The following is a 22,974-nucleotide window of genomic DNA, read 5'->3' as shown; positions in this document are numbered from 1 at the left end:
CGAAAAGTGTGTTGGCTGGGTGGGTCGTGTCCTTGATTATCCTGGCATAAATTAATGAGTTGATGTTCGTAGGTTCATTGTTCATTTCGAAATCAGATGGCAGAGGCAAAGAAGCTGTTCCTGAATCGCTGAGAGTGTACATTTAGGCTTCTGTACCTCCTTCCCAATGGTAACAGTGGAAAGAGGGCGTGTCCTGCATAGTGGGGATCCTTGATGATGGATGCTGCCTTCCTAAGGCACAGCTCCTTGAAGATGTCTTCGATACTATGGAGGTGAGCACCCATGCTGACTACTTTCACAAGTTTCTGCAACTTGCTTCAATCCTGTGCAGTAGCCTCCCATGCGTCCCCATACCAGATGGTGATGCAGCAAGTCCGAATGCTCTCCACAGTACATTTGTAGAATTTTTTTAGTGTTTTAGTTGACAAACCAAATCTCTTTAAACTTCTAATGATATATAGCCGCTGTCTTGCTTCGTCAATATGTTATGCCCTGGTTAGCTTCTCAGAGATATTGACACCCAGGAACTTGTAGTTGCTCACTCTCAATGAGGATTGGTTTGTGCTCCCACATCTTACCCTCCTTGAAGTCCACAATCAGCTCTTTGGTCTTTAGTCATGAGATTATGTCCTGTGGTTCTCTCCCAGCAGAGGAAACAACTTCTCACCATCCACCCTGGTAAACCCTCCAATGTCCCTGTTTCATGGGATCACCTCTCATTCATCCTAAGGAATATAGGCTCATCCTACACAATATTTCCCCTCAGAACCCTTCCTCAACCAAGGAAAGAACTTAGTTAGCTTGCTTCCTAGCCAAAGACATTCTTCGTTATGTAGAGACAACACTACTCTCTGTACACTAGTGGTGGCCTGCATAGTTTCAGCAAGGCTTTTTTGTTTTTGTTCTGTCATTTAACAGTTTGATCACTAGCACGAACATAATTTCACAACTATCATTTGCCCTATTCCAAACATAATCCAAGCTGCAAGAACACAAACAATTGGTAGTTCTGAAATAATGAATTAATTAATTTACAATAAAATAGTCAGCAGGCTAAGGTGAGTTGTAATAAAAACGTAAGGCTGTCAAAGATAACAGAAACGGAAAGTATATGACTTCAATCCTTCAATGTTTATCTAATGAGATAGGATTGTAAATCTCGGTGACATTTTTTTCAAGCAGTTACTAAAGTTATTAAAATTTGCAGCCGACTACAGTGCGACAACTCAGCATTTTCCCACCTGACCCTGTAAGTGAGTTCTCTTTAATGGCCTATGCAAAGATTTATGGATAGCCATCGAAGCAGGCCCTTGCATTTTTTCCACTTTAAGGCACCAAGGTCAATCGAGCAGCTCTGTCATGACATTAATGAGGTCTAGAGGGCAATTCGATGATTGAATCCTAAATGGTTCTCTATTGGATAGTTTAGTAGCAGGTAGAGTTGAGGTGCTGGATTCAGCACTATGTCCAGAAGGAAGTTAACTGTATACTCTCCTTACTCTGACAACTGAAGTATTTTAATATTTGGGCATCTTGTGAGGCAAGAAAGTAATGTTATCCCCCTATGTTCAGTGGAAGATTGACAACTGACTGGTATGTTGAAGACAATGAGAACACAAGAAAACGAGAACAGGAGCAGGCCCATTGGCTTCTAAGTCTTCCTCTACACTAATAATGTAACTTTCCTGAATAATCATTTGCTTCTGATCGTCATCTGACAGTTCCATTTTTCTTTCTTATTTTTAAATACCTCCAGATCCTTCAGGGACTGAAAATGTATGTGCAAGGGAATATATTTATTTTCTATGGAGATATAGAGTAGGAGGATTTAAGCCAGTACATCTGGTTTAGTGCATTTGTTTCTCCAACATTGCTAGTTTCCCTGGCTTCCAAACAGGAAGCACTAGATAGATCAACATCCTCCAGCCTTATTCCCAAAGCTGGCTGTGAACAAAGTAAACAAAAGAGCCATTGCCCATCAGCGACCTACTTTTATTGCAACCTTTCACTCCCTCCCTACCCCAGCTCATCCCTTGTAGTTTCAGAGTCCACGCAATCTGTCTTGGTGTAAACAGTCCAGATCTTTGATTGAAATCATGAAAAGATGTCAATCTTCTATCCAGTCTGAAGAGGAATCTACTTACATTACGAAATGATACACTTGAAGTTTTCAATTTGTGGAATACACTGCCATCCAGTGTATTGAATGGGAACTCAGCTGAACACCAAAAGGAAATAAATCTGATAAAGAAGGCATTAGAATATGGTCTTGTTGCATTTGGCAAGAAGAAGATAAAAATTATCTCACTGCAGCAAAATGCTCAACATAATCTTATGCTGCTCCATCATGTCCATGAATAAATGAATAAAAATTATTGGATAGTTTAGAAAATTGTTCTTTCCACATTATTATTTGAAGAGGTTTTAAAAGCTGCTAACTCAGTTGTACCTACCTCATACATAATTGACAGAAGGGTCAGTCTGCACATGAAAATGATATAGAGAACTTTGAGAGGAAACCCGACAATGGAATATTTAAGGTCTTGATAGGTTTTTCTGGTGAACTGACTGAAACAAAATCAGAGGAAAATATTGTGTGTACAGTGTCTATTTTTTTATCTTTCAAGGGAGAAAATGGGTCTGGTTTTAACAACTTTATTCATGTCCCTCCTGATAGTAGCTCAATACCTCTACACCAAACTTATTGTTCCTAGACCCACAATATTTCATAGGTCAAAACCAAGGTCAGTAGCCAGTTAAGTGGATGGGAGTCAGAGACCTGGGAGTCAGAGGACAATGAGTCTATAATGAAATCCGTGCAGAACACGAACTGGGGATGTACTGGGGGTTCAGAACAATGACTGAATAGCTATACACTGTGAAGTGTGAGGCAAACAATGATGTAGCAGTGAGTTCCAGCAACGATGAGTCTTAAGTTACTAATAGTTTATAATATAATAACAACACCATTATCAAAGCGACAGTCTTAAGTGAGGACTTACTCATACCTACCTTTGAAATGATCCTGCTGAACTTTCCATAACCTGGGCTCTCGGTGCTAGCTCTCAAAGCGTTTCCATAACCCTGTTAATTTCCTCTAATTGAATGATATAAAACTTGTACTCACCTCAGAATTCCTGCCTTCCTGGTTCAATCCCACTTTCTGTGTGGAGTTTCCCCTGGGTGGTTGAGTTTTCTCCCACACCCAAACATGTGTGGGTTGATAGGGTATTTGATCACTGTAAAATACCCCTAGTGCAGAGGCTGGTGGTAGTGAATGTGGGAGATTTAGTATGGATTAGTATGAATGTAGGCTAGAAAGTTTGCACCAAAGGGGGTGTTTAACTATTGGACTATGCTCTTCCTCTGTCTGCCCTTCTCTTCACAGATCTGAGATACTGACCAATCACCAAGCACAGTTGAACTTTAAGCAGAGAGGAAGCACCATATGATGAATCTTGAAGTCCTGCTCCCAATTATTTTTTCATATGTCTCTGATAATTATGCATTTACAATATATTTGATTAATTAAAAGTTATTATTCAGTTAAATTCAGCCCTAGACAATTAGAAGTTATGTTCACAAAAAGACCAAACAGAAATCTACTCCAGCTTTTACTTATGCTTGCTTACTCTTGTAATCATGGTGGAGAAACCATCTGATATGGAGGGGGTTGCACCCTTTATACCATCTGTAACTGGCTTCACCCCGAAGGATTGTGTATAAAGTTCATATGGCCACTCAGGTCATGGTTCTTTGCCCTGAAAGCAGTGCCAGAACCGGAGCCTGGATGTAGCAGCACATAACCTGCATTTCCCCTTTGACTCACCCACCTCAAACACCGAGGCACAGAGATAAGCTGAACCAGGAGGAGGATGGCGCGGCAGTTCGAGAGGTCAGCATGTTCCTGCCCGCTGATGCCTGCTTTGCATATTCATCAGTCAGCACGGGAGCCGATCCTTTCAGCAGACCTGTGGGTAAAGCTCACCATTGTCATTTCTGAGAGAAGAGCATCCGATGCTCAGTGATGTGGACAGCTGAAGTGGTGTGGAATTCACTGCCATAAGTAATGTGGAAGCAGAACTGCTGGTGTTTTCTACATATCCCTAGTAATCAAAAACACTTAAAACCAAATTGAAGAAGCAAAGTAACTTTATTTTTTAATCTAATAACAATGAAATAATACAATATAGCATTTAACAGAAATTCATTAAAACATTAATTTAATATTTAAAATATTGTGAAGTGCCAAACCATTTAGCTTTATTTACCTTATTTCTTGAAGTTTCCCATCCAAATGTGTTGAGCTGCATCAGATAATGCTGGCTTTAAGCCAAGGTGCCAGAGAGGAAGAACACCCAGCCCTTCTGCTCCTTGAACTAGGAAATATCCTTTGACCCTGTGCTGAATCCAACAGAGAAGGAAGAGCACAAAAGTACTACCATCTGACCTCCAGCATGTCCTGCGATGTGCTGACATAGGAGTCCAGACAACTTCACTGCCATCAGCCAGTGGTTCTGGATGGAACTGTCCTTCCATGGACCTGGATTGAATGTGGCCGAGCTCCCTTATGATCTCTTCCCTTTGTGATGGACACTTTCTCTTTGGGCACTGTCCCAGACCCAAGATGCTTATTGCTGACCTCAGCATTTTAGCACAGCACCATGGCCCTTACAAAGGGTCAGAGTTGTTTTTGATAAAGTTAAACTTCAAACCAAAATTCCTTGATCAACAATTTTTTGAAAGCAAGTAAGCAGTGGGGTCTTGTTAGTCCATGTTTAATCAATGTAAACAATGGGGATATGTTAATTGGCTTGCATCAAACCAGGCTGCACTGGCTAAGGTATTTACACCATTGTGGCTGAGTTCAAGGAAGCTTGCAGATCAGACTTTTGACACTTAGCACATCAGACATGGTCACAGGCGCACTAGTAGATCAATCAATAGTTGGGATAGTTGTGTATTCAAAGAGATAGCCCTCACAGTATTTATTTTGGGTGTCTGGCATCTCTGTCCCAGAAGCTTTTAGTCCATCTGTGTGAATTACTTTGTCCCAGCAAAGGTATCCGAAAAGCATCACCTGCAGATCATGTCAACTAGTAGCAAAACAGTATAAATGTTAGAACACATTGGAGATTGTTAGGAATGGTAAGGAAAGTGAAGAAAGAAGGGATGAAGTACTGGAATTCATTCCTCAATCTAAGATTTCTGTGAAGGACACTCATTCAACTGCAACTTGTTAATATGTTCTTTTAGTTTGGAATTCAGAAATATTTTATAAATCAAAAATCATCTGTGCGTGTTAAGTGTGTTTTAAGAACTATTAATCTAAATTTAAACATGTATCGTTAAAAATGTTTAACCTACATTGTTAGCTGGAAATATCTCTTCCCTTGTAGGGAGAAGGACTCCACCACTCAAATAGTGGGTAATGGCAGTTAGACCTTGTCGCAAAGACTGGGCAATGGCAGTTAGACCTTGTCGCAAAGACTGGGCAGGAAAGTAAGCTAGTTTTTGACGAGTAGATTGAAACAGCATAACCACTCAAGGATGTGGGTACCCCATGGATATCTATATCAAAAAGGGCCTAAAATCTCCTTTTGAGTTAAGGGTTTTGTGCCTAGTGAGTCCAATGCCATCTCACTGTTTCCTTTCCAGCTCCATCCCATCACTTCTCACATCTTTGCTTTTTATCCCATGTCCCCTTTTCCCTCCCTCCTTTGTATCTTCTATCCACTTAGCAATGATAAAGCTTGCTTGGATTCTATAACAGCGTACACTACACAATCAGATGAAAATGAAAACCATCCCTTATTTATTTTACACGTTCTGGCAAACCGCCAAATCTGAAAATGCTGGAAAAACTAAGTATTTGTGTAAGGAGAAACAAAAGTGACATTTCACATAGGAGATCATTCGTCAGAACTAAAATATTAACTGTATCTCTCGCTCTCTCTCCACAGATGCTGTCTGACCTGCTGAGTGTTTCCAGCAATTTTTTTGAGTTTATTTCAGATTTCTATTATTTACTACCCTTGATTTTCAAAGTATCAGAGTAGCCTGTTGCCAGCCAGATGACTTGGACAGGCAGCGATGAAGGAAACATAAACAGGAAGCATCTGTCTGTCTTTCCACATTACAACATCCTTGAATTGCTGATGGGCTCTGATCCTGCAATTCAATCCTGCTCCACCATTGTCCTACCGATGGACCAAATCCCCAAATGTTTGGCTTTAATCATTTTCATTCTATACAATTATGCATCTCACTAACAGATAAACAGGAAGAACCTAGAAAATTGAATGTGTGTGTATGCAGGAGGGGGTAGGGTTAGAAGAGGACTTTAACGTTAAGTTGAATTGCAAATCAATATTATGGATACTCACCCCTCTTGAGCGGGACTTGAACTGGGAAACTGCCTCACTCAGGGCAACAATATCATTGCCAAACTGGGACAAACCAAAATATGGTCTTCATTCTCTTCATCTTGTACCACTTTGCCTATAATCTATCTACAGGGTAACTGATCACCTATTTAAACAACATCATCATCATCATGGCTTGGCTTCATGAACGAAGATTTAGGAAGGGGGCAGCCCATGTCTGCTGCAGGCTCGCTGGTGGCTGATGAGGCTAGTTCGGAACAGGCAGGTCCGGCCACAGCGGCTGCAAGGGAAGTTCTGTTCTGAGTTTGGTGCTGTTGTGTCATGGTTCTTCTTCCTTCTCGTTTTGTCCTCAATGCCAGCCCTGCGTGCGTTCTTGAAGGAGGAGACAGACTGGTGAACGGTGTGTCACCAGGCCTCGCGATCAGAGGCTAGATTAGATCACTGGCGATGGTCAATGTGACAGGCACCAAGGGATTTCTTCAGAGAGTCCTTGTACCTCTTCTTCGGTGCCCCTCTGTCACGGTGGTCAGTGGAGAGTTCGCCATACAGCACAGTCTTGGGCAGGCGATGATCCTCCATCCTGGAGATGTGCCCTGCCCAGAGCAGCTGCGTCTTCAACAGCATGGCCTCGATGCTGGTGACCTCCACCTGTTCGAGGACTTCGATGTTGGTGACAAAGCCACTCCAGTGGACGTTGAGAATGGTGTGGAGGCAGCGCTGGTGGAAACGCTCAAGGAGTCGTAGGTGGTGACGGTAGGTGACCCACGACTCGGAGCCATACAGGAGGGTGGTCAGTAAAGGTTCTGTACACGCTGATCTTTGTGCCTTTCTTCAAATGCTTCTTGTTCCAGTCTCTTTTGTACAGCCTGCCGAAAGCGCTGTATGCCTTTGCCAGTCTGTTGTCACTCTCTTTGTCGATCTTGGCATCTGACAAGATGGTGCACCCCAGGTAGCTGAACTGGTGGACTGTCTTCAGCTCTACCTCACCAATGGTGATGCGGGGAGGGTGATAATCTTTCTGAGGTGTGGGCTGTTGGAGAACTTCTGTCTTCTTCAAGCTGGCTTCCAGTCCGAAGAGCTTGGCAGCCTCTGCGAAGCAGGATGTTATACGCTGCAGGGCTGTCTCTGTGTGAGCAACAAGGGCAGCACTGTCTGCGAAGAGTAGCTCTCGGATGAGTTGCTCCAGTGTCTTGGTGTGGGACTGTAGTCACCTCAGGTTGAACAGGCTGCCATCTGTATGGTATTGGAGTAGACACTGTCCTCATCATCGAGATCTTCTGTAGCCCTTTCAAGCATCATGCTGAAGAAGATGGTGAAGAGAGTCAGCACAAGGACGCAGCCTTGCTTTACCCCGTTGCCTATTAGGAAGGGTTCTGAGAGGTCGTTGTGGTGTCTGACTTGGCCACTCTGATCTTCATGTAGCTGGATGACTATTCTGAGGAACTTTGGGGGGCATCCCACTCGTTCCATGATTTGCCACAGACCTTCCCTGCTCACGGTGTTGAACGCTTTGGTAAGGTCGACAAACATCACGTACAATCCCTTGTTCTGTTCCCTACATTTCTCTTGGAGCTGCCTGAGAACAAATACCATGTCGGTGGTGCTCCTGTTTGCTCTGAAGCCACACTGGCTCTCTGGGAGGTGTTCTTCGGCAATGATAGGCACCAATCTGTTCAGGAGTACTCTTGCGAGGATTTTTCCTGCGATAGAGAGAAGAGTTATTCCCAGGTAGTTGGAGCAGTCGGGCTTTTTCCCCTAGTTCTTATACAGGGCAATGATGACTGCATCATGGAGGTCTTGTGGTGGTTTACCTTGTTACAAGCAGCAGACAAAGAACTCTTGGAGTTTGATGTGTAACACTGGGCTGCCGTGCTTCCAAATCTCAGGTGGGATTCCGTCAACTCCTGCTGCTCTATGGCTTTGACTGTCTCTTTGCTAAACCCCAGGGAAGATTGCTGCAGGCTGTCCTCTCCATTCCTGCCTGAGCTGGCAAAGGCCCATGTAATTCGTTACTTGTTCACACTGCTTCTCTCAGTAGCCTGGAGATGGATGCTCAAGGGAGCACAGGAGCTGACAAGATCCTGCTGAAAGGCAGAGCCCATGGGGGATTTGAATAATGAAGACGTGGATGTGCTCAGCACTGATGGGAAAGTCAGTGCTTCACAGTCTGTGGCTGATAGGAAAGCAGGATTTGAAGATTGCTCTATCAAGTTTGTGCTTTGTGTGACCAGTATACTGAAGAGTTCATGACAAAGCTTTACCGTATCTCATGTCTATCGTGGTCTTGTGGGCATTAGGACAAGTGCCGCTTCTGTTGCAAGAAGTTCAAGCTATCCTGCTGAGCCCAGGCCCTCAGACACCATACAGTGTAGTACTACAAGTGTGCCTGTTGATTCAGGGTAAGCTTCAGTAGCTATCATGGAAAAACAGTTCACATAGGCCAGATTTGGTGAGAGATGGTAGACTCCTCATGTTGAATGACAGTCAGGTATCCACGATTTATTTTCTGTCCTCCATAGGTGAAGTCTGCAGAACATCAATGCCACCACAAAGGATGTCTCCTATTAATTCACTCTGGCCACAGAGTTCTGAAAACCTGACATTTGATCATAAGAATCAATACTACACTCACACTGTGAGGCATCTTAAATCTATTAAGAATCTCGTTGCCGTGGTTCTCTCAGTTCTTGGGTACGTCTGAGAATATATACATTCTGTGTGTCCTTGTGTCCTTGTGTGACTATTATGGATTGGACATGTCATTCACATGCCCAACAATTTACACCCAACACAGGCACTCCAGTCCAAGTTCTGTTGTGGAAGGAAATGTCTAGGAAAAAGAAACAAAACAAAAAATCAAAAATCTGATAGAAGTCTTCTTAAGGAGGTGCAGATCTTCCCAAATGACTCCTGGGAAACTTTGGGCCATGATCACTCAGATTACAGAAGGATCATTTGGGAAGCTTGGTGCCATTCATCAGGAGCACGCCGAACGTCTGCATGAGAGTGAAAGGAGTACTACCTCATAGACCACCCGATAACTTGAACCGTATCGGATGTGGCAAGTCAGCATGCGGCTGATTGATCACGTGGTGATTCTGTAGGGCCTCCTGCGTGCAAGAGGCATGGGCTTTTAAGCGTGCAGGGTTTCCATCTTGGCAGTCTCAATTTGTTAATCCCGCACTGTAAATTGTCCAGCATATAGCGTTACCAACATGACTCGGTAAAAACTTTTAGTGCTACTACTCCACTGTCGTTTTTTTCTCTGTGTATGCGTAACGCCACCTATCCTGGCCCAACTGAGGGCAGCACTGTGGTTTCTATCCTGGCCTCATCAGCCACCTCAGAACTTACAAAACTGGAGTGGAAGTAAGTCATTGTCCATTCCGGGGGACTGCTGAAGAAAAAGAAGAAAAGTGTTAGGTCGTGTGTATGAGTAAATTAGTTTGTGTGTATGTGAGCGAGTGTGTGTGAAGGTGCAGTTGTGTGGGGAGGAGTGTGTGTAATTGTACATGCTCGCTAACTGCTGCACAGATAAAAGGGAGTCTTCAGCCAGAGGAATGTAGAATATCCCTTCTCAACTAACAGCTACCCTAACTCATTTAAAATTTAATATCCATAAAAGACTTTTACCAGCCACTCTATCTTATAGTTCTAGAAGAACACACAAAGCATTGGGTTTAACTCTATCAATGTGTTTTTGATAAACCTCCTGCATTAATGATAATTAAGCACACAGAACAGTGAAGGGGCACTCGTTCATGTTGACAAACTGGTTCGGATAAGCTGATAAGTGTTGGCAGGGGGACTCAAATGCAATGAGAAGCAAGATGGTAGAGAGAGATCAGGGCTTAGCTGTGACAGGTCAGCCAAAGCTATCCACTGGAAGTATTAACCATGGACATTGCAAATGGCAGAATAGTAAGTGGTTTCGTCAGCTTTCCCAACCTGATTGGCTGGCAGTAATTTTCTTGTCACTTTGGTTCAGTCGAGTTTAAATAAGCCATTCTCATATGTTCAAAGGCATGCTTTCAGGTAATTAACTTTCACTGAAGCTGAACTTCGTAAATTGCCCTGTGATCATAGGCTCACTTCTGGTTAATTTGAAATGTTATTGGTAAAAAGAAGTTCTCAGAATATTTCTTTGTCAAAGCAATGCAAACTTTATATTTAAACTGAAGTCACACTAAAAAATGGAGAGGGATTAATTTGGATAAACCTAAAAAAGAGCAGGAATTGTGAAGAGCAGTTTTTGTGCTCACTACATATTTCAAAGAATCCTGCAGGAAGCCTGCACTCCCTGAGCAGACCATCAGGGGGCCCAATTGATTAAGTAATCCTTTACTGAAGCCATCAGGAAAGATGAGGACACAAGTGGGGTGACATTGCTGGGCAGTGGAGGGACCCAAGTCAAAACCTCCCTGTATATGGACAGGGTCACTGTTTTCTGCTTGGATCCTAGGTCAGTTTGCAGATTGATCAGCATCTGTGACCAGCTTGAGTTGGCGGCAGGAGCCAGAACTAACTGCACAAAGACCTAGACCATGCTCTTTGGCAAATGGCCCGAGCGATCCAGTGCCCCCTTCACCATCAGGTCCAATTGTGTGAGGGTTGCTGGGGATCTGATTTGGAGGGGCGGAGGCATTCAGCAGGAGTTGGCTGGAACAGATTGAGGAGGCAAAACAGAAATTGGTACTGTGAGGAGGTGCTCTCTATCAATAACCTGGAAGAACCTGGTCATCAGGTGTGAGGTGCTCCCAGGGCTGCCATACTTGGTGTCGGTGTGGCCCATCCTCCACTCTTTCAGCTTGGGCATCACCCGAGCTATCTTCAGGTTCATCCAGGATGGAGCGGTCAGATAGGTCACAACGCACAAGTTCCTGGACAACGGGTTCAAAAACATACCCAATGCCACCCTCGCCGACATGTGTGGCTACTTCAGGCTATGCATGGAACCTAAATACGTGGGCACCAAGTACCACTAAGTGCCAAAGATCTATCTGTTCCTGGTGTTGCAAAGGATGAGTCGGGCCCCGTTGCCGAGCAACATCTCTGTTAGCTGGACGTTGCGGCATGGCCTGTCTTTTGTGGAAAAGTTCTTCCAGACCAACACCTTTTGTCAGCATGGAATGTCCTGCAGAAAGTGAGTTTGCCCCAGGGACCATGTTGACTCATGGACATGTAATTGCTCTCTTTGTGCACAGGTTGGGTTATGTTGGGATGGAGGTACTTTTTAAAGAAGGATTGTAAAAATAAATTACAGGAAGGCAGATGTTCAACACACTAGGTATCACTGGTGAAGGAGGGGAAAGTTATGGAGTTCTACAATATTGAAAGTGGCCCTTTGGCCCAGCATGTCTATACTAACCATCGTACTTACCTATACAAATCCCACAGCACCCCAAAAGCTCACCACCCTCGAGAGGGGAACAAAAATCACCTTAACCCTTTTTAAATGGGTGACAGCAGATGCTAGAAACCTGGAACAAAATTGTGATGCTGAGACTTTAATAAGGCATTAGTCAGGCAACACAGAGTATCATGTGCCATTTTGGACCCCTTAAAGGATGAGATGGCATTGGAGAGAGTCCAGAGGATGTTCACAAGAAAGATTCCAGGAATGAAAGGGTTAACGTATGAAGAGTGTTTGATGGCTCTGAGCCTGTACTCACCGGAGTTTATTAGAAAGGCCGGGGGTGGGGGGATCTCATTGAAACCTATCAAATATCAAAACTCGTAGATAGAGTGGATGTTTCCTATACCTGAAAGTCTAGGACCAGAGTGCACAGGCTCAATAGAAGGATGTTCCTTTAGAATGGAGAGAGGGGGGAATTTCTTTAGCTAAAGCGCATTGAATCTATGGAATTAATTGCCACAGACGGCTGTGGATGTCATGTCGTTGGGTATATTTAAAGCGGAGGTTTATGTGCTTGATTAATCAGGACGTCAAAGGATGCAGGGAGATGGTAGGAGAATGGGGTTGGGATAGTAAATCAGCTGTGATGTAATAGTTGAACAGACTTGATGGGCCAAATGGCCCAATTCTGCTCATATGTCTTATGGTTTTATGGACACTGCAGGAGAAGGACTCAATGGACGCAGTGGGTGGTTCCCAGAGCAGACTGTCAAGATGATCTGGCAGAATACTTCATTGTCAGGCTCATGAACAGGCACCAAAACCTTTGTGAGAGGGGCTCTCCTAGTAAGAACTTTCCTGCGTGCCCGGAGCTCCACTCCCACTACATGCTGCCCACAGCATGACTATAGTGGGGATGAGACGGTAGCTCACGTCTTTGTGGACTGTGGGTTTGTGAAGAGGGTGTGGAGAGAGATGGAAGGGCCTATGTAGAGGTTCATACCAAGCATTAACACAACAGAAATCTACGGGCTGTTCCCAGGGGCACACACAACATCAAGTTCTGCTGGCAGGTCATCAGCTGGGTGACGATGTCCTTTGGTCTTCCCGAAGCTCGTTGGTCCGCCAGCCCATAGACAAATGCTGCCGACTGGAGCATTCCAGGCTACAGGAGGACGTCCTGAGGGACGCTCAGTGGGGAAGGGCCTCGTACAGACAGTGTAGGATCTTCTGCTGCTGGAGAGAAAGGAGCTGGATTGGGAGAGAAAGCCCCTCATTTATTCCACTAGAGTGGCTGTATTGCTATTGATACGTATGAATGTAATGCTGCAGTACTAAACGCTTTGACTATGAATGCAAAGAAAGAAAAGGCATTGAACTTTTGTAACTCCTTGTAATTTTTTTTATTGTGAATAAAGTTTATTTTGTTAAAACTCTGTTGAATAAGGAAGCCTGCACTCCTTACCGGGGTGACTTGCCGTGGCTGCTGATTGTGCAGCCCTTTGCACTGCTGAGGAACAAGCAATGGCTCCCATTGGGAGAGACTGCACCATGGGTTATGCGAATTACACTGAACAGGAGGAAAGGAAAAAAGAGAGAGAGCCTCCATTCTCAAGGGGACCAGAAGTCCTCAAGGCTGGTGTTCAGCAAACAAAGAGAAGCAAAAGCAATGTTCATTCCCAGGAGTGTGAGCTCCACTTCCTGGATGAAGTGAAAAAAAGAAATTAATTGATTAGGTGTGACTGGTAAATGTCATTGAGTTGCATCTAACAATTTAGGATCAACCTCTTCCCACCATCACCAGGTTTCTGACAGGTTCATGAGTACATAACAAATACTTCTTTGTTTCTTGCACTATTTATTAATTTATTATTTATAATAGTAACTTTGTTCCACACTGCTGCCACAAACCAATAAATTTCACTTCATATAAGACAGTGAAAATACACCTGCTTCAGATTCTAACTAATTGCACCACTAGTCCCAGACTGCTTGATTCATTGCACCCCGTCGCTCACCAGCTAACCTGCTCCATTAATCAGGGCTCATATCCGTCACTTACATGGTCCCCCATATCGTCTCACATTTATCCTGGGCCAGGTATTGAGGTCTCATTCCAAAAGCTTGATATCCTGGCAGCTATTCAGCCAAGTGGGCCACTGCACCCATATTTATTGCTCAACTTTAAGTGACAGTCTTCCCTCGCTCCCCCTGCATGTCAGCTCACACAACCAGGCTGAGCAGGAATTAACAGCATGGGAAAAGATATAGGTTATCTTTATTTGTCACATGTATATCGAAACATATAGTGAAGTGTGTTGCTTTAAACCATAGAAAACCATAGAAAAAAACTACAGCACAGAAACAGGCCTTTTGGCCCTTCTTGGCTGTGCTGAACCATTTTCTGCCTAGTTCCACTGACCTGCACACGGACCATATCCCTCCATACACCTCCCATCCATGTATCTGTCCAATTTATTCTTAAATGTTAAAAAAGAACCCGCATTTACCACCTCGTCTGGCAGCTCATTCCACACTCCCACCACTCTCTGTGTGAAGAAGCCCCCCCCTAATGTTCCCTTTAAACTTTTCCCCCTTCACCCTTAACCCATGCCCTCTGGACTTTTTTCTCCCCTTTCCTCAGTGGAAAAAGCCTGCTTGCATTCACTCTATCTATACCCATCATAATTTTATATACTTCTATTTTATTGCGTCAAGGACAAATACAGTTTGAGAACTGTGCTGCAGGGCAGCTGGGAAGGGTCGCCACACTTCCTGCGCCAACATAACGTGCCCACAACACACTAAACCTAAACCTATCTTTGGAGTGTGGGAGGGAACTATAGCAGCCAGAGGAAAACTACATGGTCACGGCGAGAACGTACAAACTTCTTACAGAGGGTAGCGAGAATCGAACATCGATCTTTTGATCGCTGGCACTATAAAGCGCTTGTGCTGACCACTACACTATCGTTCCGCCTCATACAGTGCATTTCCGTATCTTTGATCTCCCCGGAATTCCTCAGTGATGGGAAGAGCCATTGTTGAGTGTTGGGTGCTGGTGCTTGTGGTTGTGATTGCCCTCTTGGAACTGAGGCAATAACGAGCGCAGACTTGAAGCAAGAAGGTTAACGCTCCTCCGCCCATTACAACTTCTCATCACACATTCCATTTATTTAGTTATTGAGATACGGCATAGGGTAGGCCTGTCTGAACTTTAAGCCATGCTGGCCAGCTATCCCCTGATTTAATCCTAGCCTGAGGAGATAGAGTCAGAGGAACAGAAATGAGGTTCTGTTTGCGCAATAGAGACATACGGATGGGATGTTGCCTCCCTGGTGCCAGGATCAGGGATGTCTCATATCATGTCCATGGCATTCTCAACAGCGAGAGTGATCAACCAGAAGTCCTGGTGCATATTGGCACCAGTGACATAGGTAGAGAAGGTCAGGAGGTCCTGGAGAGAGATTTTAGGGAGCTAGGTAGTAAGCTGAGAAACAGGACCTCTGGGGCAGTAACCTCTGGATTGCTGTCTGTGCCACGTGCCAGTGAGAGACACTGAATGATTTGGCAGGTGAATCGTGGTGAAGGGGGCAGGGGTTCAGACTTATGGATCATTGGGATCTCTTCTGGAGAAGGTATGACCTGTTAAAAAGGGACAGTTTACACACGAACCCAAGGGCATCCAATATCCTTGTGGGCATGTTGGCTAGAGTTGTCTGGGTGGGTTTAAACTCATTTAGTAGGGGGATGGGAGTGACAGTGCTAAAGGTGATGTAGTTGGTTTACAAACAGAGGCAATGTGTAGTGAGAGGCTGATGATGGGGCAAAATTGCAGCCAACAGGATGAGGTACAATGTAAAAGGTGGACAAAATCGAAAAGGGTGAATACAGGACTGAAGGTGTTGTATTTAAATGTGCCAAGTATACAGCATAAGGTAGATGAACTTGTAGCACAGTTACAGATTGGAATACATGATATAGGCATCACTGAATCGTGGCTGAAAGAAGATTATAGCTGAGAGCTTAATGTCCAAGAATACACATTGTATTAAAGGGCAGGCAGGAAGTGAGAGGAGGAGGCTGTGCTCTGTTGGTAAAAAATGAGGTAAAATCATTAGAAAGAAGGTCTTGAATCACTGTGGATAGAGCTAAGGAACTGCAAGGGTAAAAAGACACTGATGGGAGCTATATGCAGACCCCCAAACAGCAGTAAGGATGTGGTCTCAAAAATCCATGGCAAAAGGGCAATGTTACCATGCCGTAGTGGATTTCAATAGGCAGGTAGATTGGGGAAATCTGGTTGCTGGATTCCAAGAGGGGAATTCCTAGAATGCCTTTGAGATAGGGTTTTAGAGCAGATCATGGCAGTGCCCACTAGAGGATCAGTTATTGTGGATTGGGTGTTGAACGATGATCCAAAATTGATTAGAGACCTGGTGGTAAAAGAATCCTTAGGGGCAAGTGATCATAACATGATCAAATTCACCCTGAAGTTTTGAGAGCAAGAAGCTAAAGTCAGATATATCAGTATTACAATGGAATAAAGGGAATTACAGTGGCATGAGGGAAAGGAGTGGGCCAGAATTGATTGGAAAAGAACACCAGCAGGGATGACAGCAGAGCAGCAAGGGCTGGAATTTCAGGAAGTAATGTAGAAGGCACAGGATATATATATCACAACGAAGAAGAAGCATTCTAAAGGAAAGATGACACAACAGTGGTTAACAAAAGAAGTCAAAACCAACATAAAAGCCAAAGAGAAGGCATATAATAGAGCAAACATTAGTGAAAGTTGAAGGATTGGGAAGCTTTTCAATACCAACAGAAGGCAACAAAAAACATCATTAAGAATGTAAAGATAGAATACAAAAGTAAGCTTGCCAATAATATGAAAGAGGATGCCAGAAGTTTCTTCAGATACATAAAGTGTAAAAGGGAGACAAGAGTGTGTATCAGGGTTCTAAAAGAAATGGCTGAAGAAATTGTGGAAGGATTAGTAACGATCCTTGAAAAATCACTTGATTCTGGAATGATTCAAGAAGACTGGAAAATTGCAAATGTCACTCCACTTTTCAAGAATGGAGAAAGGCAGGAGAAAGAAAATTGTGGGCCAGTTAGTCTGACCTCACTAGTTGGGAAGATGTTGGAGTCAATTATTAAGGATAAGGTCCCAGAGAACAGGGAAAATCTTGCCTGACAAACTTGTTGAAATTCTTTGAAGAAATAACAAACAGGATAAACAAAGGAGAATCGGCTGATGTTGTGTACTTTATACTTTATTGTTGCCAAACAATTGATACTAGAACGTACAATCATCACAGCGATATTTGATTCTGCACTTCCCACTCCCTGGATTACAAATATTAAATATTGAAAATACTAAAAATAGTAAAAATTAGTAAATATTAAAAATTTAAGTTATAAATCCTAAATAGAAAATGGAAAAGTGGAAAGTAAAGTAGTGCAAAAAAAAAACTGAGAGGCACGTCCGGATATTTGGAGGGTACAGCCCAGATCTGGGTCAGGATCCGTTCAGCAGTCTTATCACAGTTGGAAAGAAGCTGTTCCCAAATCTGGTCGTGCGAGTGTTCAAGCTCCTGAGCCTTCTCCCGGAGGGAAGTGGGACAAAAAGTGTGTTGGTTGGGTGGGTCACGTCCTTGATTATCCTGGCAGCACTGCTCCGACAGCGTGAGGTGTAAAGTGAGTCCAAGGACGGAAGATTGGTTTCTGTGATGTGCTGCGCCGTGTTCACGATCTTCTGCAGATTCTTTCGGTCTTGGACAGGACAACTTCCATACCAGATTGTGATGCACACCTTTCTACAGTGCATCTATAAAAATTAGTGAGATTTTAGGGGACAGGCCAAATTTCTTTAGTTTTCTCAGGAAGTAAAGGCACTGGTGGGCCTTCTTGGCAGTGAGCTCTGCTTGGTTGGACCAAGTCAGGTCATTTGTGATATTGACCCCGAGGAACTTAAAGCTTTTGACCTGTTCCACTTGCGCACCACCAATGTAAATTGGGCCTTGCGGTCCGCGACTCCTTCTGAAGTCAACAACCAATTCCTTCATCTTGCTGACGTTGAGGGATAAGTTATTGTCTTCACACCATGCCACCAGGTTCTTAATTTCCTCTCTGTACTCAAACTCATCATTACCCGAGATACGGCCTACAATTGTTGTGTCATCAGCAAACTTATATATTGAGTTTGATGGAAACTTGGCTACACAATCATGGGTGTACAGTGAGTACAGCAGGGGGCTGAGTACACAGTCTTGTCAGGCACTGGTGCTCAGAGTGATTGTAGAGGAGAGCTTGTCCCCTATTTTTACAGCCTGGGTCCTGTCTGTGAGGAAGTTGAAGATCCAGCTTGGATCTTCAGAAGGCCTTTGTCAAGGTGCCACACATGAGACTGCTTAACAAGCTACGAGCTCATGGTATTACTGGAAAGATTCTAGGAGACAAAAAGTGGGAATAAAAGGGAGCCTTTTCTGGCTGGCTGCCAGAGACTACTGGTGTTCCACAGGGGTTTGTGTTGGGACCAATTATTCATTGGTTACTTGTCAGTGATTTGGATGATGGAATTGATGTCTTTGTTGCAATATTTGCAAATAATATGAAGATAGGTGGAGGGGATGTAGTTTTGTGCTACAGAAGGACAAACAGATTAAGAGAAAGGGCAAGGAAATAGCAGATGGAATATAGTGTTGGAAAGTGACTGTCATTCAATTTGGTAGAAGAAATGAAAAGATTGACTATTTTCTAAATGGAGAGAAAGTACAAATAACTAAGGTGCAAAGGAACGTGGGAGTCCTTGTGCAGGATTCCCTAAAGGTTCATTTGCAGCTTGTGTCCGCGGTGAGCAAGGCAAATACGGCGTTATCATTTATTTCAAGAGGACTAGAATATAAAAGCAAGGATGTAAAGTTGAAACTTTATAAAGCACTGGTGAGGACTCACTTGGAGCATTGTGAGCAGGTTTGGGCTACTTATCTGAGAAAGGATGTATTGAGTCTCGAGAAGGTTCAAAGGAGATTCATGAATGTATTGAATGTATTGCCATATGAAGAACCTTTTGCGGCTCTGGACCTGTATACACTAGAATTCAGAAGAATGAGGAGTGGCCTCATTGAAACCTATTGAATGGTGAAGGATCTTGATAGAGTGAATGTAGAGAGGACACAACCTCAAAATAGAGGGGCGTCCTTTGAGAATAGAGATGAGAAGGACTTTCTTTAGCCAGAGAGTGGCGAATCAGGGGGATTCTTTGTCAAGTCTTTATGTCTAATTAAGGCAGAGATTGATAGGTTCTTGATTGGTCAGGGCACGAAAAGGTAAGGTTCAGTGCTTGGCCCGTTGCTGTTCATTTTGTATATAAATGATATACGTATGGTCTCTCAGACATTAAAATGCATATTATTTGCTGATGATAGAGCTATATTTTGTAGTGGGGAACATCTGAAACAACTTTTGGATACAGTGGAGAAAGAACTAAGAGTTATAAAGAAATGGTTGAACTAACAAATTATTACTGAACCTAAGTAGAACTAAATTCATAATATTTGGAAACCGTGTACCAAACTCATACAGAAAACTCGAATAAGTGATGTTGAAATTGATAAGGTATTTGAAACAATATTTTTAGGAGTGGTAATAGATAATAAATTAAGCTGGAAACCACATATGAATTATGTCAAAGCAAAAGTGTCGAAATCTATTGCAATACTGTACAAAGCACAAGATTTCTTAAATCAGGAATCTTTGTATACACTTTGTATACTGTTCACTTATAGTCCCATACATGACTTACTGTGTAGATGTATGGGGAAGTACATACAAAACAAATATAAACTCAATTTTTCTACAAAGAAAGTCATACAAATTGTAAATAAGACAAGACATTATGAGCCAACCAATCCACTATTTATTCAACTAAACACTTCAAAATTAAGAGATTTCATAGATTTTAAAATAATACAAATTATGTATAAAGTAAAAAATGGACAGCTACCACAAAGTATCCAAAGGTTGTTTAAAATGAGAGAAAGTCAACATGATTTGAGAGGAAAATGTACACTTCAAAAACAAAGGATAAGAACAAATATAAAATATCATTGTATTTCAGTCAGAGGGGTGAAACTATGGAACAGTTGTAGTGAGAATTTCAAAACATGCACCACACTTAACAAGTTTAAAAAATTATTTAAAAATAATTTAATGAATAAATATAAAAAACATGATTTAAAATGAATGGAAGTAATGTAAATAAATGATACTTGGAATTGGATTTTGTGTTAGAAGGTTATGAATTTTTTTGTTTTGATGTGATGATTGACGCCAAATATGTTGTTGTATCCCCAGGCATGCTTTCCATCCGTGCTGGATTGAGTGTCGAGCTAGCAACTCGACCTCGTAAAAAAGAAATTCCCTGCAAAAAGTTGATGGTCTATGCTGTCTCGTGAGTTTAAAGGCAATTTCCTTTTTTTTCCATGTTGTTGTATAAGTAAGAGGGGTAGGCGTAATAAGCTGTAGCTTCAGCCTACACCCTTTTGGTCTGTTTTAAAGAACATCTATGTTTTTTGTTGTATTTTTGTCCTATGACATCATCGTTATGAAATCATCATTGAAAATGAAGCTTTTTGTTATGTCTGTACTGACTGAGATAAATTTCATTCATTCATTCATTCATATATATGAGGAGAAGGCAGAAGATTGGGTCAGTCATAATGAAATAGTCGAGGAGACACGATGGTCCAGATGGCCTAATTCTGTTCCTGTATCTTATGGTCTTATTCCACTTGACATCAATAAACCGCCGAAAACATTGCAACTCAACAAAGCCAACAGTGCAACTTTAGTCTTGAAGACACCCCAGAACCAGTTGTACCTCCAGCTAAGCTCTTCCAGTACAATTATAGTACTGGCTGCTGTGACTGAGAATGAAGTCACGAGAGAGGCACTGAGCTGATAGATATGGAAGAATTTATTCAGCAAAACAAGCAGGCATCATACCGCAGACACTCTAGGAAGAAGAGGCTTCCTTCACCCAACATTGCATGGCATTTTTATATGAGGAAAATCAAAAATACAGCAGGACAATTCTGTAGTTACAATGTATTCACAATGCTTCCGTTGAATTACAGATAATTTTCAAATAGCTGGATCTTCACACCAACACTGCAGACATCCAAAATTAGTGTTAATCACCCCTGTCTCTGGCCTGTGTTCATGCATATGCAGGCACTTCAGGACAATGGGATGTTTCCTGGTTTCAATAGAACATAGAACATAGAATAGTATAGCACATTCCAGGCTCTTCGGCCCACAATGTTGTGCCGACCCTCAAACCCTGCCTCCCATATAAGCCCCCACCTTAAATTCCTCCATATACCCATCTAGTAGTCTCTTAAACTTCACTAGTGTATCTGCCTCCACCACTGACTCAGGCAGTGCATTCCACACACCAACCACTCTCTGAGTAAAAAACCTTCCTCTAATATCCCCCTTGAACTTCCCACCCCTTACCTTAAAACCATGTCCTCTTGTATTGAGCAGAGGTGCACTGGGGAAGAGGCGCTGGCTATCCACTCTATCTATTCCTCTTATTACCTTGTACACCTCTATCATGTCTCCTGTCATCCTTCTTCTCTCCAAAGAGTAAAGCCCTAGCTCCCTTAATCTCTGATTATAGTGCATACTCTCTAAACCAGGTAGCATCCTGGTAAATCTCCTCTGTACCCTTTCCAATGCTTCCACATCCTTCTTATAGTGGGGCGACCAGAACTGGACACAGTACTCCAAGTGTGGCCTAACCAGCGTTTTATAGAGCTGCATCATTAGATCGCGATTCTTAAACTCTATCCCTTGACTTATGAAAGCTAACATCGCATAAGCTTTCTTAGCTACCCTATCTACCTGTGAGGCAACTTTCAGGGATCTGTAGACATGTACCCCCAGATCCCTCTGCTCCTCCACACTACCAAGTCTCCTGCTATTTACTTTGTACTCTGCCTTGGAGTGTACCTTCCAAAGTGTACCACCTCACACTTCTCTGGGTTGAACTCCATCTGCCACTTCTCAGCCCACTTCTGCATCCTATTAATGTCTCTCTGCAATCTTTGACAATCCTCTACACTATCTACCACACCACCAACCTTTGTGTCATCTGCAAACTTGCCAACCCACCCCTCTACCCCCACTTCCAGGTTGTTAATAAAAATCACAAAAGTAGAGGTTCCAGAACAGATAGTTGTGGGACACCACTAGTCACAATCCTCCAATCTGAATGTACTCCCTCCACCACGACCCTCTGCCTTCTGCAGGCAAGCCAATTCTGAATCCACCTGGCCAAACTTCCCTGGATCCCACGCCTTCTGACTTTCTGAATAAGCCTACCGTGTGGAACATTGTCAAATGCCTTACTAAAATCCATATAGATCACATCCACTGCACTACCCTCATCTATATGCCTGGTCACCTCCTCAAAGAACTCTATCAGGCTTGTTAGACACGATCTGCCCTTCACAAAGCCATGCTGACTGTCCCTGATCAGACCATGATCCTCTAAATGCCCGTAGATCCTATCTCTAAGAATCTTTTCCAACAGCTTTCCCACCACAGACGTAAGGCTCACTGGTCTATAATTACCCGGACTATCCCTACTACCTTTTTTGAACAAGGGGACAACATTCGCCTCCCTCCAATCCTCCGGTACCATGCCCGTGGACAACGAGGACATAAAGATCCTAGCCAGAGGCTCAGCAATCTCTTTCCTCACCTTGTGGAGCAGCCTGGGGAATATTCCATCAGGCCCCGGGAACTATCCGTCCTAATGTATTTTAACAACTTCAACACCTCCTCTCCCTTAATATCAACATGCTCCAGAACATCAACCTCACCCATATTGTCCTCACCATCATCAAGTTCCCTCTCATTGGTGAATACTGAAGAGGAGTATTCATTGAGGACCTCGCTCACTTCCACAGCCTCCAGGCACATTTTCCCACCTTTATCTCTAATCTGTCCTACCTTCACTCCTGTCATCCTTTTGTTCTTCACATAATTGAAGAATGCCTTGGGGTTTTCCTTTACCCTACTCACCAAGGCCTTCTCATGCCCCCTTATTGCTCTTCTCAGCCCCTTCTTAAGTTCCTTTCTTGCTTCTCTATATTCCTCAATAGACCCATCTGATCCTTGCTTCCTAAATCTCATTTATGCTGCCACCTGACTAGA

This window comes from Mobula hypostoma, chromosome 8 (genome assembly GCF_963921235.1).
Source record: "Mobula hypostoma chromosome 8, sMobHyp1.1, whole genome shotgun sequence".
In the NCBI taxonomy this organism is placed as follows: domain Eukaryota; kingdom Metazoa; phylum Chordata; class Chondrichthyes; order Myliobatiformes; family Myliobatidae; genus Mobula; species Mobula hypostoma.
This window is presented reverse-complemented; position numbering follows the sequence as displayed.